General features: G+C 44.1%; 1 protein-coding gene across 3 annotated transcripts in view; it reads right to left on the bottom strand.

Moving 5' to 3' along the window:
- LOC109408473 (uncharacterized) overlaps positions 1–18,574 on the bottom strand; it is an 810,302-nt gene that overhangs the window by 37,887 nt on the left and 753,841 nt on the right. The window lies entirely within an intron of this gene.

Below are 18,574 nucleotides of genomic sequence, written 5' to 3'. Positions count from 1 at the left end.
GCTTGACGAAACAGCATGATTTTGTTGCTATTGTTATTCCTTTACATGTTAAAGAATAAACACATGCATACGGTTCGTTGGTTATAACTATTTTCACAAGCATCGCATCGCTTTGCGGTCTTCAACAAAGTTTTTCAGAACATCCTAGGCTATCATTTTACAGTATCCGTTAAAAAGTTTCAGACAAACTTTTTCAACTTATGGCAAAAATGCAAAAAAGTATGTTTTCCCATACAAAATACCATACAAATTTCAATTGCTTCGTGCAAAGTATAGACGCAACCGATCCTGCTCAAATTTGGCACAGATACTCAGGACCCGAAACGGAACCAAAAAAGCTTTGATCTGAGAAAATGGTTCCGATGACCCACACTAGTGGTCATAAGTCATTGAACAGTCCTTCCAAAGCCTGGACATTGGACCAGTCTACCTTTTCGTTCCACTGACTGATTCGGCCAGATGGTATTCATCAGGAAAATTATCAGAAACCAGTTTTGAAGAAAAGTTTAATCAATATTTCGAGGAAACGGTCTGTTCGGGGAAACGATTCATTCGGGGAATCGTTTTTCGGGGAAAAAACTTTCGGGAAAACTTCATTCGGAGAACTGGTTTTCGGGGAAATGTCGTACAATCCATAAATGGTTTCGCATTATGCGAAACACAGTGTATTCTGTGTATGCTCGCCTTTGGCGTTTTCCAATCGATACCTATCTGGTTTTATTGTTGCTGTGCTGTGATTGTAAAGGAGCAAATCTAGCCTAGATTGGGTAGTGGCTACGGTTAGGACAGCTCAGGTCAAGCATAAAAGAACAGCATCGATCAATCTTTGCAGACTTATGCAAAATGGTACAGCCCATGTGGCCTTGGTACAAGAACCTTACTTTCGTAAGGGAAATTTCTATCTAGGAAACCTTGTGAATCCGGTGTTTGCTACAAACGAAATGTCAAACTTGCGTGTCATGCCTCGAGCATGTGTGCTTGTCAACAACGCAATCGTTGCTACATTCATCTCTGAGCTAACTACTAGAGATGTATGTGCTATCACAATTGATGTATCTGTTGGAAACCTCAACAGGAAATACGTTTATTGTTCGGTTTATTTACCGCATGATGAACCATCCCCTACGGATGCTTTCAAGCAAGTCATCGCATACCGCACTTCAAAAGGCATTCCGCTAATTGTTGACAGCGGTGCTAATGCTCACCATATAATCTGGGGCAGACATCAATTTGAGTGGCTCCAGTTTGATGGAATACTTAAGTAGTACAGATCTTGGATTACTTAACATAGGCAACCGCCCAACCTTCATGGTATCTGCTAGAGAGGAAATTACGTCTAACGCTTTGCTCTAGCAGAATTAGTGACGAGCTGACCAATTGGCATGCGTAAGATGAAGAATCTTTATCTGACCATCGCGACATCTTTTTTGAACATGTGAATGTTACTTCGCAAACTTCGCGTTTCAGAAACCCCCGGTGAACCAACTGGGATCTCTTTACCGATTTGGTTGCAGCCAAATTTCATGGATACTCAACTCACCAACCACTGACACTCCAAGTGATTTTGATGTTGCCGTTGATACTACAACGGTTTTCATCATGGAAGCTTTTGAAGAAGCTTGCCTCCTGCGGTCTGTGAAGATCACAAGAGAAATCCCTGCGTGGAACTCTGATCTGGCCAAGCTCAGGAAACAATGTAGATAGAGTTGGAACAGACGACGTTCGGCTGGATCGGAGGCTTTCAGGTCGACTCGCAAGGCCTACCAGAAAGCTCTCCGGTCTGCTGAGCGATCCGGCTGGAAAAACCATTGTCTAAATGTTTCCAGTTTGAGTTAAGTCAGTCGGTTAAACAAGATCCTTGAGAAATCTGAGTATTTCTTAGCGAACGAATTTGGTTTGCCAAATGGCGATTTTACTTTCTCTGATGAGGAAGTTCTGGAATTCTTATTCAGCACACACTTTTGCGAATCTGTGGATATTACATTTTCGAATGAGCCTGATGTCTTTTCTTGTAGTTATGATTGTATTGTAGTGTATTGTATTGTAACTATAAAATCGATTGAGTGGGCTATAAACAGCTTTGTCCCATTCAAATCTCTTGGGGCAGATGGAATTTATCCCATTTTGCTTCAGAAAAGATTTGATGATTTCAAACATATTTTGAAAAAAAAACTAATTGTTTGCAGTTTTGCTGCTGGGTATATTTCAATACTTGGCGGGATATTACTGTAAAGCTTATTCCGAAAGTAAGTCGTGCAGCGTAAGAAGAAGCAAGGAGTTTCAGACCTATCAGTTTGACCATTTTATTTCTAAAATGCTTAGAACGCATTGTAGATCATCACATCCGTGATGTTCATCTGGCCAACGTGCCTCTTCATGTGAACCAACATGCCTACCAATCTGGTAAGTCCGCTGTGACTCTTTTACACAAGGTTGTTTACGATATCGAGATTGCATTCGCTCAAAAGCAAATCTGCTTGGGTGTTTTCTTAGATATCGAGGGTACCTTTGACAGCGTGCATTTTGAAGTTCATGGTATATCTCTAATGAATTCCAATCGATTTCACCAAATGCTCACAATCCAACATCTCTTTTCGACATTGTGTCAAGCAGCGATTAGTAAATTGAGTGTTTGTGGATGCCCCCAAGGGGGAGTCTTTTTTGGAATCTCGTAGCAGATACGCTATTGAGGCAACTCAATACTAGCGGTTTTCCTACTTATGGTTTTGCCAACGACTACCTAACTTTGTTAGTCGGTATGTGCATCAGCACCCTTTTCGACCTGATGCAAAGCGCCCTTCAGGTAGTTGAGGGTTGGTGTCGCCAATGTGGCCTTTCGGCTAAACCGAGTACAACATCTAGGGTATATGTACCATTCCTTGGCCTAATTTGCAAGCCACCTTGACCATTTTGACCATAACGCATGAATTAATAGCACTAGAAATAATATGTTGCCCCTATTGCACACTCTGGGCAATGCATGTTTCACCAACTAACGTAAACTAACGTAAATATTCAAGAATTTACTTAATTAAGTTGAAAAGATTCGATGCGATGGTATGCAACGTTGGTCTATGGTACACAAATTGGCCTATTAGTGGATACAACGTTGGCCTATTGCTTTCCCTGCACTAGAAACACATATTATCTCAATTTTTAATATTTCTGCTGAAGTATTATCTCTGTTTGTTCACCAATCTTACTTTTAAACTAGCTGTACCCGGCAAACTTTGTCTTGCCTACTGCGTTTTTTGACGTTTCGAGTCCCTAGCCAAGCGCCCAAGTCCCCGTTCAAAATGTATGAAAACCCGATTTTCAAAAACTCTCAATTTTCCCATGTTTTAGGCTTCATAAACCTTCCTTGGGTGAAAACTAACAGAACAAAACTTTGACGACCCAAATCGGACCACCCGTTCGCAAGTTATGCGCGGTCCCACGTATGCCACTGCATTTTTATATATATAGATTACATTTCGAAATCAAATTTTCAAAAAACTGTAAATAAATCACTTAAACTAAAGTTTTTTTTTCTTAATTTAGTAACGATAACAACGCTACCCTATTATTGTGTTATATTTTTACAGTCACCGCACACAAAATGTTTCTTCCTTTTCGTTCTTTCTGGTTCTTACGCAAGCAATTTTGTTGACGTCACTTTATCGGTGTTGTTGACGTCACTTTACTGATGGGCCAAGATTTGGGTACATAGTGAAAAAAATGTCCTCAATAGTCGGCCCACATTCAATTTGTAAAATAGTTACTATTCGTTGAAAACAAATATACAAGTTCAAAATAGCGTCTTTGACCGTCGCATTAAATGTTCAGTTATTGAAAAGTCGATTCGAAATGTTCCAGAATCATGCCAATAATGATCATGTGTATAGACTACCCACTAAGCCGAAAAATCATGGCGTCTACAAAACATAAACAAAGTGACATTTTCATTCAATTTCAACACTCCAAAGTGCTAAAATTGAAACGAAATGTTACAGTTGTTTGGCGCATAGCTTTTCCGATATCCAGTTAGGCTTGTTTGTTTGAGTTTTTGGTTTACGTTGAGATAGGCCGAATGTTGGAACTATGCCAACGAAGCATCCAGATACCCTATTGTTCTGCGTGTGGCTTCGTGATAGTGCGGTTAACCGTATCACGATGAGGAACGCAGGTTCGATTCCCGACCCGCCACAGTTGTCAGGAAAAGTTTTCGATTGTGCTATTGTGCATTGCATGGTAGTCCGTTGTCTAGTGTGTCGTGCTTTCTTCAAAGAGCGAACCAGAGGGTAAAAAATTCGAAGATTGAAAGTGAAGATTGATATTCTCATTTTTTCATTCGTGTTTGGCCACATTCATTGTCAGCTGAATGCCTCTCTTTTTTCATTCAATTCTGTGTCACGAATATTTTTTCGCACGTCGTAACATGTCTAATTTCTGTTAACAGACGCACAATCCGACTTAATGAACAAATAGAGCAGATAATTAGTATTCTAACTACTACTATACACAAGTTTTAAGGTGCTTGGAAGTATAATCGGGAGTTACGGTCCAGTTCTATTTCTCAGTTAAAATTGTCAGTGACAGAAAAATGAATGAATAGGTGAAAGAATTCATTCACCAAAATTAATTTAATTTTGATCCCTCAGTTGCGAATTTTCAAAATTCACCTTGAATTTCTTTCATTGATAATGAAAATTTTAAACTCTGAAGCGAACAGCTCACTGGAAGCAATAAACGTGTCCATGTTTTTAAAATCTCAATTTGTTCATCAAACATGTATTACTGTTGTTTACATGAACGTCAAAGCATTTCAACATTGTTATCAAAAGGAAGCTCAGACTAATAGCTTTCGTAAGGTACTCCAAGGGAAAACTCTTGCTGTAATTCTTGTGAAGATATTGTGATGAATGCATGTGTTTAATACTTAGATACAATGTGTTTGATCTTCATATTCCTATCGTTCATCTGCCGGCCTCTTCATTCATCTTCTGAATTCATGGATACAATTACTCTCCAAAGGCTGAGATTACAATCAGTGTACCGACAAGAAAACCCGGAATTAACCGAAATTAAATTATCCCATTGTGTAAAGCACTTGATACCGGAGGCAGACATAGTCTATCGTCTGGCTGCTGGGCTGCAATCTAGGTAGTGGTTGCATGCATGCTTACATACACGAATCTACCTATCCACTATCTCAGGGCGACAACTACGACACGACTGCTTGCTAGCCACTAAACGGCCTTCAATAGGCAGAGAACGGAGTGCCTTTCTCCGGTCCAGCCAGATGAGGGACCAAACAAATTCAGCCGGAAGCCAGATTACAAGACTCTCGATTTAGTACAGGGGCCTTCCTCCTAGAATCACACACAAACCGGGCAATCTCCTTGTCTCTACTAAAGGGCTGCCACTTCTATTGGAAAACGCCGGGGTTCTAGCAAGGACGACGACTACGGGACTACGGAGTGGAGCAAAGCCAAAAACCGAAAGCCAAAAACTTTCTTGTTGGTTTTCATTATTGCCAAGCGCACACACACCACTTTTCGAAAGCCATTTGCAGCAACGTGCCCACTTTTTCATTCCGTATGCTGCCTAGTGCCTAGGCAAAGGTGGTGGCAGCCAGCCAGTCTACTGCTCTGCTGCAGCTAGTCCTAGATCCCCAGATTCATACTGCACCAGCAGGAGTCCGGATGACAAGCAACCTAGAGTGCGCCCCAACAAGTACAACTTTGTCGTTGTTGGCCGCTTGTTGCTGAAAGGATGCAATGACGAGAACGATGACAAACAGAGCCAGGGAAAAAAATGCACATAAAAACAACGAACCTCTTTTGCTGTGCAATTGTCGTGGCAAATTTCGAGCGCAAAGTTCACTCCGGGGGAAAAGGCTGGTGCCCCTCGCTCGGCACAGGAAGTTTTCCCCATGCAGGAGAACGGCAGGCGCCTTACCGCCAATCTTGCTGCCGCAATCAGACCGGAGCAAGATTTTCCATTTCCCCAAGTTTTCCAGCACCGCACTCCGTCCGACAACCAGCGCCCGACAGGAGTGGAGTGCCAATGACCGAAAACTGCTGCGGCAAAGTGTTGTGAGTGGCATAATTAAATATAATAAAAATGCAATTAGCGTTGCATTTCAAACCATCCGACCATTATTGTGTTGAGCTTGTTTGGTGGGTGTCGGAAATTAACCGTCTCCGTACACCATGAGATTTTCCGTGTTTTCTGACGAATGTTTATGAACTCACTAAGAAAACAACTTGAATACGAATTGAACATTAGAAATTAATACAAGATTGATAAAAGATAACTGGAAACTACCGGGGCCCGTGGCGTAGTGGCTACACGTTCACTTTATAAGTGTATGGTCATGGGTTCGATCCCAGCCCCGGCACTTGAAAGCCCTCCCGAGGGCGGCTAAAACCTGACCCTCTTCTAAGCATATGCTCTAACGGACCCGGGAACTTGGATGATCGGCTAACGGCAACTCATAATGGACCTGGATCTCCAATCGAACTGGAAAAGGAACAAGAGCCACACGTCAGAAATGACAAGATAACAAGGCGTGCGTGCGTTCTCCGACGCGACTGATATTGGTGAGATCTTTCCAATTCATTATTTACCCATGGCTAAAATATAAACGACTTATAAGAAAGTGATCATTCGTCATAAATAATTCCAAATGTCCCAGTGAAGAAACAGGGGTGTAAGCAGTAATAAATAACAAAAGTTCCATAAACAACTAGAAAAGTGCATAAATAAATCAAAAGTTCCCACAAATAATTGATTTTTGAGCAATTAAAAACGTCAAAAATGCAATGAATAATTCAACTGTTGCAATAAAAAAAGCCAATTTTCCCACCAGAAAACTTCGAATTTTCCATAAATAAATACGATTTTTCCATAATAAATTAGAAAATTCACAGTAAAAAAATATCGAAAAAGCAATAAATAATTCAAAAAGTGCAATAACAAAAAAATAAATTATCAATAAATGTGAAAAAAACGAGCAATAAACTTAAATGCATTTTGAGCCAAAAATTACTTAGACCATGCGGCGAAGCCGCATAGAGGATTGAGGAACTGAGGCGGCAGAAGGCCGCCGAAGTTTCCGATATCCGATGCACCGCAACTGCATCGATTCGGTTCTAGGCAAACCACAGATTCAAGAATTTGCCCGGTATAATGCAAACATAGATGTTATCCCTTTTTTAGGTCCGACGTGCGATAGCGAGTTCGGACAGCAAGCAATTGCTCGGTAAATTGCAATCATAGTTACGCAAGCTTTTCAGTCGATTCAGTCATATAAGTGCGATTTAGCATTTCACTGTCTCATACATTTCTGCAATTTGTTTTTCATGGGTAATTTCGTCATTTTTTATTGCATTTTTTGAATTTTTTATTGCTTTTTCGATATTTTTTTATTGTGAGTTTACTAATTTTTTATGGAAAAATCGGATTTATTTATGGAAAATTCGAAGTTATTTGGTGGGAAAATTGGCTTTTTTTATTGCAACAGTTGATTTATTCATTGCATTTTTGACGTTTTTAATTGCTCAAAAATCAATTATTTATGGAAACTTTTGATTTATTTATGCATTTTTCTATTTGTTTATGGAACTTTTGTTATTTATTACTGCTTACTCCCCTGTTTCTTCACTGGGACTTTTCGAATTATTTATGGGAAATTTTGTATTTATTATGGAACGTTTAATTGTCTGCCATTTACCCATTATATTGTTGACTACTCGCAATTATCACCATCGTATCATTTATTGGAAGCCGTTCCAGTTCTGGACGCTTTCTAAGTTGATGTTAGGATTTACAAAAAAAATCTTGCAAGGTTGACCAGGTGTATGGCGATGAGTGGGTCTATGTTATTGTAGATAATGTCGAAATCTGTAAAAGAAATGGATATACTCATCTTTGCAACTCCATCCACGATTTGTGTAAGTATTCGTGCTATGCTATGCTGTAAGTCATGTAACCTGATTACTCTGACTATGACAAGACTTTGAATAATTCTCGCTGAGATCGGCCCACTATTTACACCTTATCTTCAAAAATGTTTTAGGTGGCGATTTTTTTAAAGTCCTTGCCGAAAAAGTAAGGAATATGCATTTGGTTACTCTAATTGATGGACCCCCCGTTAGTTAGAGCCTCATTTAAAATATCCTTACTAACGAAACTATGATCCGATTTTAAGGCGAAGGGGAAGCAAGTATCTGGTAGTATATTTTTCGGATAGTAACCCGAGAAAGATGCTAATCGAACTCGGAAAAGCAGCGATTAAAGAGCTCCTCCGCAACATCTTGGGCAGGAGGAGAACCCGGTGTGACCGAACAACTCACCTATGAGTCGCCGACGCCGTAATTGGCAGCCGGCTAACATACGGAATAGAATTCACCTGCCGAGCCTAAGACCGACTGATCAAGGCCCTAGCGCCCATCCACAACCGGGCCATTAGAACTATTTCCGGCTAACTTCCCTCGATCCCCGCAGACGCAGCATGCGCCGAGGCCGGCGTCCTCCCCTTCCGGCACAAAGTTGCTCTAACGACCTGTAATCGAGCCATTGGCTTCCTGGAAAAGACCCGGGACAACGGGCAAGGCAGCTTCTTAGCAGAGCAAGCAAACCTGGCCCTTCAAACCGTGGCCAACACCACGCTTTCCTCGGTGGCAGGTCTCCACCGGCTCGGGCCAAGAAGCTGGTCGGCCAGGGCGTCCGACGTAGACAGAACAATAAAAAACCGTTTTGCACGACCCCAGCAAATTCAGACCCACTTCCTGGAGAGACTTCGAAGTCGGTATCACGATAGGGCAATCCGTTACACCGACGGGTCCAAATTGGGCGATCAAGTGGGCTTAGAAGTCCACGGGACTGAGCCCGAACAACACCACCGCCTTCCGGCGGGATGCTCGGTCTTCTCGGCCCAAGCACCGGGTTTTTCCAAGCTACAATAGCCCCAAGAGACCGTGCCGCACTTATCATCACTGACTTCAACAGCGCCATCTCTGCCATTGAGAACCCGAAGTCAAAACACCCCTTCATTCGGGGCATCCAGGCGGCCCTCGACTCCGCCGAGCACCGGACGGTGCTAATGTTGGTTCCTGGGCATTATTGTGGTATCCAAGGAAATGAGCGCGCCGACATTCTGGCCGGCATCGGCCGAAACAGCCTCTTTCTCACCCCGAAAATTCCTGCTGGCGGCGCCAAAAAATGGACCAAGGATACCATTTGGCAATCCTGGTCTAACGAGTGGACGCGGGACTGAACCCTGTTTCTCAGAAAGGCCAAGCCAACAACGAGACCCGGGGAAGACTTGCCTAACCGGCGGGACCAAACGGTCCTGCCACGTCTAAGGACGGGGCACACGCGAGCATCCCACAACATGGCCGCCAATAACTCCGGCTTCCGCCGGCAGTGTGAGACCTGTTCCACACAAAACTCGGTCGAGCACTTCCTGTGCGTTTGTCCCGCACTCGAACACATCCGGCAAATCAACCAGATCACCGATATTCCCAGCTCACTCGCCAACGACAAAGTCCGCGAGCACCAGGTTATCAATTTTCTTAAAGAAGCTGGTCTTTACGATCAGATATAACAAGCGCACGACCGTGGCCACCACGGTCCTCCGGACCATCCGGGACCCGAGCGGTAAGACCCACCCCAAGCGGCCCAACCAACCAGCACCTACATAACCAACACTACCACCCAAGGCCTCCCAGACTATAAGGGCTCCCTCAGACGAAAAACTCTGAGGTTTGGCCCCAATCCCACAAGAGAACAAACCGTTAGACCCCCCGGATTTCCCACGAAGCAATCCTTCATGCGACGAAGCCACACCTGGTCGTGGGCACCTCGGACCTCCCGGTCTCCCCGGGATCCGAGTGGTAATCCCCACCTCAAGCGACCCACCCAAGGAATAACTACCCAGCCGACGAAACCTCCCCGGCCGTGGGCACCTTGGACCCCCCGGACCTCCCGGGACCCGAGCGGTAAGGCCCGCCCCAAGTGGCCCAACATAGCACTACGGACCACCTGTTCCGGGGGTAAGAGTCCACCAAACAGGTAACCCCAATCCAAGGTGTCAGGCGACCCGTGCTGAGGGATGAATGGTTGAGGGGGTTTAAAAGATGCTCAATCTTTAACGGAGCCCGTAGCGTGGGTAGATCGCCTTTTTGGGTTGCGTTGCGGTGATAGATCTACCAAACCGAAATCTAGTGTCGTCCTATTTTTCAATTTTGGAATATGTGTTCTGTTAATTCAAGGAGTTATAGTATTTAGTCCTCACTACTGGTGTTTTGGTGACTTCCAGTGTTTGAATAAAATTGAGTTTACCAACTTAACTTTGCATATAGTTAAAAACCTCACCATCTGAGGCTAAACTCAATGCAAAAGGAATCAAATTGGGTTAGGGATCCATGTACGTACTAACTCTTCGAAGACTGGAAAGTGCTAGTACGCAAGGAACATACTAGAATCCTTATTGCTGAACACATGTTCCATTATTGGAATGATATTGCTGCTAATGTTAAAACCCGGGTCCTACTGGGGGGAATTTAGCAGTAAAACAAGAGTGATGCTAGGTTTTCGATGCATGGCCAATATCAGTACTCTTGTTTTGTTTTCTAAGAAATCGAAACAAAAACTGTAACAAAATCGATATTTTATTGCCCCTCAATGGCAATTGAGTAATGCGACATGCACTACACTAAGGATACGGGAAATGTCACAATAGATCTAAAAACTGGTCGCAGTGACACACCCGAACAGGAATAAAAAAATACGACTCAAGATTTTCAAATAAAAAAAATCAATTGGTGTTCAGTGGGAATCGAACTTTGGTCCTTTGATTGAGAACTGCGCGTTATCTCTATTGGCTATATCGCCAAGTTGAAAATAGAGAGTTCAAAGTGAATGGCATGATACGGTGCTAGACTTGTGGTGGGAGCGTTGTTGTTGTGCATTGAGTGACACCAAAAGTGGTGCCGTGCAAGAGGTCCGGAATTCACATCGTTGCTGGAATCTTTACATCATTTATTGTAAGTCATCTGCTAGTATGAAAACCTATACAGGATGACTGGTAATTCGTGTTACACCCGAAAGGAGGTGATAGTTGACCATATTAGCAGCAAAAAATTGTTCTACAGGTAGGTCCGGAAATCACTGCTAAGTGAGTTATTCAAAAATGTGTGTTTTAAAATTACCCCATCTTTAAAAATCTCTAACTCAGAAATTATGAATCGTATAATCTTTCTTAGCGCATGGATAGGAAGCTTAAAGCTTAATCTTTTAAAGCTCTTTGGACAGGTAATTGATAAAACATCGTTTAAGTGCAGAAATTTTGACTTTTTTGTAAAAAGTGCCTTAAAATGTATCCCTTTTTACCTTTTTTGATAGATTACTCGTGATAAAAGGTAATAAATGTTAGAAATGGTCTTCTACAAAACATTCATTTTTTGATGCGCTACCAAACTGTTCTTTGGTACAATATTGTATCTTTTGTAGTTTAGTCACAATCTTGAATTCAAAATTTTGTAAAATAAATCAAAGTTTTTATTGCAATACTGTCTGGTAACCCTACACGTTTGCTTGCTGTTGGTCGTCGTGCGCATGACAACGAAGTCCAGCGTCACGGCGGCGGTCATCGTTTGACAGAGGAAACAGTGAAGCGTATACGCTTATAAGCTGCGCGTAATGTTTATGAATCATTCTCAAGACATCCTTTTCATTGGGTGAAAAATCAAGTGGGAAACGCAATGGGGCCGGCAACGGAATGCGGAAGCACTGCGGCATGTAGTAAAAAAATCCACAACTCTGCCGCTGCGGCGGCAGAGCGCAATGTGCGTGGATTTCCTGTGGTTAATTTCAAAACAACTTCAGTTCGGTGAATAATAGGTCACATGAACAAAGTTGCGTAAATACTCTCTACTAAATCTATGTGAAGTCGTGGAGTAAATCTCTTTGAATCTTCACAGAGATGTGAGTAAGGAGTATTTACTTGGTTTTATTCATATGCATTTGGAAAGATGGTGTTTTTGATTTCCTTATGAAAATAGCTCTTTATTCCAGGAACAAGCTGCTAGTTCTCGAAAATTTCCAAAAGAGTACTTTCAGGAGTTCCCGATAATTCCTCCAGGATGTCCCCCAGGAGCTCACGGGAATTCATTCAGAAGTTTTCTGGAAATTATTCCAGGAGTTAATCAGGAATTTCTCCGAAGTTTCCCGGAAATTCCCGTGGTAGTTCCAGAAGTTCTTCAGTTTTTCTGGAATTCCAGCTGGAGCTCCCCGGAATCCCTCCTACAATTTCTCCATCAATTTCTCCCGTGATTCCTGCAGGAGCTCCTCCGAAGGTTCCTCCAGGAACTCCTCCGAAGATTTCTCCGAAAATCCCTCCTGAGATTTCACCAAAAGTTCCTCCAGGAATTCCTCCGGGGACTCCTCCAAGAAGAGATTGATTCCACGGGGATTCCTCCAGAAAAATTCCTCCGGAGAATCCTTCAGAAATTCCTCCGGATATTCCTTCAGGAATTCCTCCGGAGATTCCTCCAAGAATTTTTCCGGAGATTCCACCAGGAATTCGTCCGGAGATTCCTCCAGGAATTCCTTCGGAGATTCCTCCAGGAGTTCCTTCGGAGATTCTTCCAGGAATTCCTTCGGAGATTCCTCCAGGAATTCCTCCGGAGATTCCTCCAGAAATTCCTCCGGAGATTCCTCCAGGAATTCCTCCGGAGATTCCTTCAGGAATTCCTCCGGAGATTCCTCCAGGAACTCCTCCGGAGATTCTTCCAGGAACTCCTCCGGAGATTCCTCCAGGAATTCCTCCGGAGATTCCTCAAGGAATTCCTCCGGAAATTCCTCCAAGAATTTTTCCGGAGATTCCTCCAGGAATTTCTTCGGAGATTCCTCCAGGAATTCCTTCGGAGATTCTTCCAGGAATTCCTTCGGAGATTCCTCCAGGAATTCCTCCGGAGATTCCTCCAGGAATTCCTCCGGAGATTCCTCCAAGATTTCCTCCGGAGATTCCTCCAGGAACTCCTCCGGATATTCCTCAAGGAATTCCTCCGGAGATTCCTCAAGGAATTCCTCCGGAGATTCCTCCAGGAATCCCTCCGGAGATTCCTCAAGGAATTCCTCCGGAGATTCCTCAAGGAATTCCTCCGGAGATTCCTCAAGGAATTCCTCCGGAGATTCCTCAAGGAATTCCTCCGGAGATTCCTCAAGGAATTCCTCCGGAGATTCCTCAAGGAATTCCTCCGGAGATTCCTCCAGGAATTCCTCCTGGAATTCCTCCGGAGATTCCTCCAGGAATTCCTCCGGAGATTCCTCCAGGAATTCCTCCGGAGATTCCTCCAGGAATTCCTCCGGAGATTCCTCCAAGAATTTTTCCGGAGATTTCTCCAGGAATTTCTTCGGAGATTCCTCCAGGAATTCCTTCGGAGATTCTTCCAGGAATTCCTTCGGAGATTCCTCCAGGAATTCCTCCGGAGATTCCTCCAGGAATTCCTCCGGAGATTCCTCCAGGAATTCCTCCGGAGATTCCTCCAAGATTTCCTCCGGAGATTCCTCCAGGAACTCCTCCGGAGATTCCTCAAGGAATTCCTCCGGAGATTCCTCAAGGAATTCCTCCGGAGATTCCTCAAGGAATTCCTCCGGAGATTCCTCAAGGAATTCCTCCGGAGATTCCTCAAGGAATTCCTCCGGAGATTCCTCAAGGAATTCCTCCGGAGATTCCTCAAGGAATTCCTCCGGAGATTCCTCCAGGAATTCCTCCTGGAATTCCTCCGGAGATTCCTCCAGGAATTCCTCCGGAGATTCCTCCAGGAATTCCTCCGGAGATTCCTCCAGGAATTCCTCCGGAGATTCCTCCAGGAATTCCTCCGGAGATTCCTCCAGGAATTCTTCCGGAGATTCCTCCAGGAATTCCTCCGGAGATTCCTCCAGGAATTCCTCCGGAGATTCCTCCAGGAATTCCTCCGGAGATTCCTTCAGGAATTCCTCCGGAGATTCCTTCAGGAATTCCTCCGGAGATTCCTACAGGAATTCCTCCGGAGATTCCTCCAGGAATTCCTCCGGAGATTCCTCCAGGAATTCCTCCGGAGATTCCTCCAGGAATTCCTCCGGAGATTCCTCCAGGAATTCCTCCGGAGATTCCTCCAGGAATTCCTCCGGAGATTCCTCCAGGAATTCCTCCGGAGATTCCTCCAGGAATTCCTCCGGAGATTCCTCCAGGAATTCCTCCGGAGATTCCTCCAGGAATTCTTCCGGAGATTCCTCCAGGAATTCCTCCGGAGATTCCTCCAGGAATTCCTCCGGAGATTCCTTCAGGAATTCCTCCGGAGATTCCTTCAGGAATTCCTCCGGAGATTCCTACAGGAATTCCTCCGGAGATTCCTCCAGGAATTCCTCCGGAGATTCCTCCAGGAATTCCTCCGGAGATTCCTCCAGGAATTCCTCCGGAGATTCCTCCAGGAATTCCTCCGGAGATTCCTCCAGGAATTCCTCCGGAGATTCCTCCAGGAATTCCTCCGGAGATTCCTTCAGGAATTCCTCCGGAGATTCCTCCAGGAATTCCTCCGGAGATTCCTTCAGGAATTCCTCCGGAGATTCCTTCAGGAATTCCTCCGGAGATTCCTACAGGAATTCCTCCGGAGATTCCTCCAGGAATTCCTCCGGAGATTCCTCCAGGAATTCCTCCGGAGATTCCTCCAGGAATTCCTCCGGAGATTCCTCCAGGAATTCCTCCGGAGATTCCTCCAGGAATTCCTCCGGAGATTCCTCCAGGAATTCCTCCGGAGATTCCTCCAGGAATTCCTCCGGAGATTCCTCCAGGAATTCCTCCGGAGATTCCTCCAGGAATCCCTCCATAGATTCCTCCAGAAATTCCTCCGGAGATTCCTCCAGGAATTCCTCCGGAGATTCCTCCAGCAATTCTTCCGGAGATTCCTCCAGGAATTCCTCCGGAGATTTCTCCAGGAATTCCTCCGGAGTTTCCTCTAGGAATTTATCCGGAAATTCCTCCAGAAATTCCTCCAAGAATTTCTCCGAAGATTCCTCCAGAAATTCCTCGGGAGATACCTCCAGGTATTCTTTCGGAGATTCCTCCGAAAATCCTCCGGAAACTCCTCCTAAGATTCCTCTAGAGATTCCACCGGAGATTCCTCCAGGGATTCCATCAGGAGTACTTCCGGAGATTCCTCCAGAAATTCCTCCGAAAATTCCTCCAGGAATTCTTCCGGAGTTTCCTCCAGGAATTCCTCGGGAGATATTTCCAGGAATTCTTTCGGAGATTCCTCTGGAAATTCCTCCGGAGATTGCTCCGGAAATTCTTCCTTAGATTCCTCCGGAGATTCCTCCACGAATTCAGACTCAGATTTCTCCACGAGTTCAGCCTCAGATTGCACCAGAAATTCCTCCGGAGATTCCTCCAGGAATTCTTCCGGAGATTCCTTAAGGGATTCCTCCGGAGCTTCCTCCAGGGATTCCTCCAGAGATTCCTCTTGAATTTCATCTGGGGATTCGTCCATGAATTCGTCCGGAGATTCCTGGAAGAATCCCCGGAGAAATTCCTTGATGAATTCCCGGAGGTATCCCCGGAGGAATTTCTGGAAGAATTTATGGAGAAACTCGTGGAGGAATCTCCGGAGAAATTCCCGGAGGAATCTCCGGAGGAATTCCTGGAGGAATCTCCGGAGGAATTCCTGGAGGAATCTCCGGAGGAACTCCTGGAGGAATCTCCGGAGGAACTCCTGGAGGAATCTCCGGAGGAATTCCTGGAGGAATCCCCGGCGGAATCTCCGGAGGAATTCCTGGAGGAATCTCCGAAGGAATTCCTGGAGGAATCTCCGAAGAAATTCCTGGAGGAATCTCTGTAGAAATTCCTGGAGGAATCTCCGGAGAAATTCCTGGAGGAATCTCCGGAGGAATTCCTGGTGGAATCTCCGGAAAAATTCTTGGAGGAATCTCCGGAGGAATTCCTGAAGGAATATCCGGAGGAATTTCTGAAGGATTCTCCGGAGGAATTTTTCTGGAGGAATCCCCGTGGAATCAATCTCTTCTTGGAGGAGTCCCCGGAGGAATTCCTGGAGGAACTTTTGGTGAAATCTCAGGAGGGATTTTCGGAGAAATCTTCGGAGGAGTTCCTGGAGGAACCTTCGGAGGAGCTCCTGCAGGAATCACGGGAGAAATTGATGGAGAAATTGTAGGAGGGATTCCGGGGAGCTCCAGCTGGAATTCCAGAAAAACTGAAGAACTTCTGGAACTACCACGGGAATTTCCGGGAAACTTCGGAGAAATTCCTGATTAACTCCTGGAATAATTTCCAGAAAACTTCTGAATGAATTCCCGTGAGCTCCTGGGGGACATCCTGGAGGAATTATCGGGAACTCCTGAAAGTACTCTTTTGGAAATTTTCGAGAACTAGCAGCTTGTTCCTGGAATAAAGAGCTATTTTCATAAGGAAATCAAAAACACCATCTTTCCAAATGCATATGAATAAAACCAAGTAAATACTCCTTACTCACATCTCTGTGAAGATTCAAAGAGATTTACTCCACGACTTCACATAGATTTAGTAGAGAGTATTTACGCAACTTTGTTCATGTGACCTATTATTCACCGAACTGAAGTTGTTTTGAAATTAACCACAGGAAATCCACGCACATTGCGCTCTGCCGCCGCAGCGGCAGAGTTGTGGATTTTTTTACTACATGCCGCAGTGCTTCCGCATTCCGTTGCCGGCCCCATTGCGTTTCCCACTTGATTTTTCACCCAATGAAAAGGATGTCTTGAGAATGATTCATAAACATTACGCGCAGCTTACGCTTCACCAAGGTAAGTATAAGGAAGGTAATCCAATATGCCAGATTACACAATCCGCCATATTGGAAAAGTGAACGACAGCTGGCAAGTTTGTTTTGGTTTTGGGCTATTTGAGATGTAGCAAGCCATGATTGGAAATCTGACAGTATTTCATCGGGGATTGTAGGATGGTACGAAAACTTCTGAAAAGGTGGATGAATGAAATATCTATTGGTCCGCCTCTTTAGAAGTTTTCGTAAAGAAAGTTTTAATTTCTTAATATAATGGAATCACCTGATTAATGAGCCATAGTTTCTACCTATCTCTACCACCCGGTACATAATCGATTAAGGAAGCAACTAGTTTGTCTGGTAGTGTGTGTATTCCGCTGGACCAAAAAAAAATGCTCTCACTGGGCAGCAATTCGAGGACAGATTCTACAGGGCTATCCCCATTACGCCGAGCCGAAATCGTGTGGGCTTCGGCCGTGCTCCAGTCACCGATTTCTAGCATTCGATTACAATGTATCACATCACACCGTGACGGGGCTCGATCGGGCCCCGGCCGGGCTAGTGAGAACGCCATAGATATCGTTAGAAAGAAATCGATGATTGGGGCCCGGCCCGGTGAAGTGTGGAGAGCGCCTAATCCATCGTTCAGTGTACTCTACTGGGGGTCCTGGACGTGAATTTTTGAGGCCAAAAATGTGATGGACACCTCAAGCCAGAACAATAATTAGCTACCGCACCATCGCATTGTGTCGTGACCACTGGAAGCGCTGGGGTTTTAACATCTCGAGAAATATGCAAAGAAAATCAGCTGCTAGTCTCTGCTGGCTTGTCCTTGATTTTTTTTCTCAATTGACCAGAGATGAACAAACCATACCTCGCAACCCTAGCAACCCCGTCAACAACGATAGAGCTCAGTGTACACAAACTCGCCAGCTGCCAACTGTCACTACCTCGCTACGCACCTCTCCCCTCATCCACTGATAGATGATATGCTTGTACCTTCCTTAAACTTACCTTGCGCTTCACTGTTTCCTCTGTCAAACGATGACCGCCGCCGCGACGCTGGACTTCGTTGTCATGCGCACGACGACCAACAGCAAGCAAACGTGTAGGGTTACCAGACAGTATTGCAATAAAAACTTTGATTTATTTTACAAAATTTTGAATTCAAGATTGTGACTAAACTACAAAAGATACAATGTTGCACCAAAGAACAGTTTGGTAGCGCATCAAAAAATGAATGTTTTGTGGAAGACCATTTCTAACATTTATTACCTTTTATCACGAGTAACCTATCAAAAAAGGTAAAAAGGGATACATTTTAAGGCACTTTTTACAAAAAAGTCAAAATTTCTGCACTTAAACGATGTTTTATCAATTACCTGTCCAAAGAGCTTTAGAAGATTAAGCTTTAAGCTTCCTATCCATGCGCTAAGAAAGATTATACGATTCATAATTTCTGAGTTAGAGATTTTTAAAGATGGGGTAATTTTAAAACACACATTTTTGAATAACTCACTTAGCAGTGATTTCCGGACCTACCTGTAGAACAATTTTTTGCTGCAAATATGGTCAACTATCACCTCCTTTCGGGTGTAACACGAATTACCAGCCACCCTGTATATTTGGTTGACATTTTTGCTACCACGGTTGGAATGTGTCAACAACATTAAAAATACAAATTTGTGATGAATACCATTTTTTCTTTTTCTCCATCATCCAAATATGTAAACAAAACCATTTACGATTTTCGAGATTAAGATTCGACTATT

This window comes from Aedes albopictus, chromosome 3 (genome assembly GCF_035046485.1).
Source record: "Aedes albopictus strain Foshan chromosome 3, AalbF5, whole genome shotgun sequence".
Taxonomy (NCBI): Eukaryota; Metazoa; Arthropoda; class Insecta; order Diptera; family Culicidae; genus Aedes; species Aedes albopictus.
The sequence above is the reverse complement of the archived record's forward strand: the minus strand, read 5'-3'. Positions and strand labels throughout refer to the sequence as shown.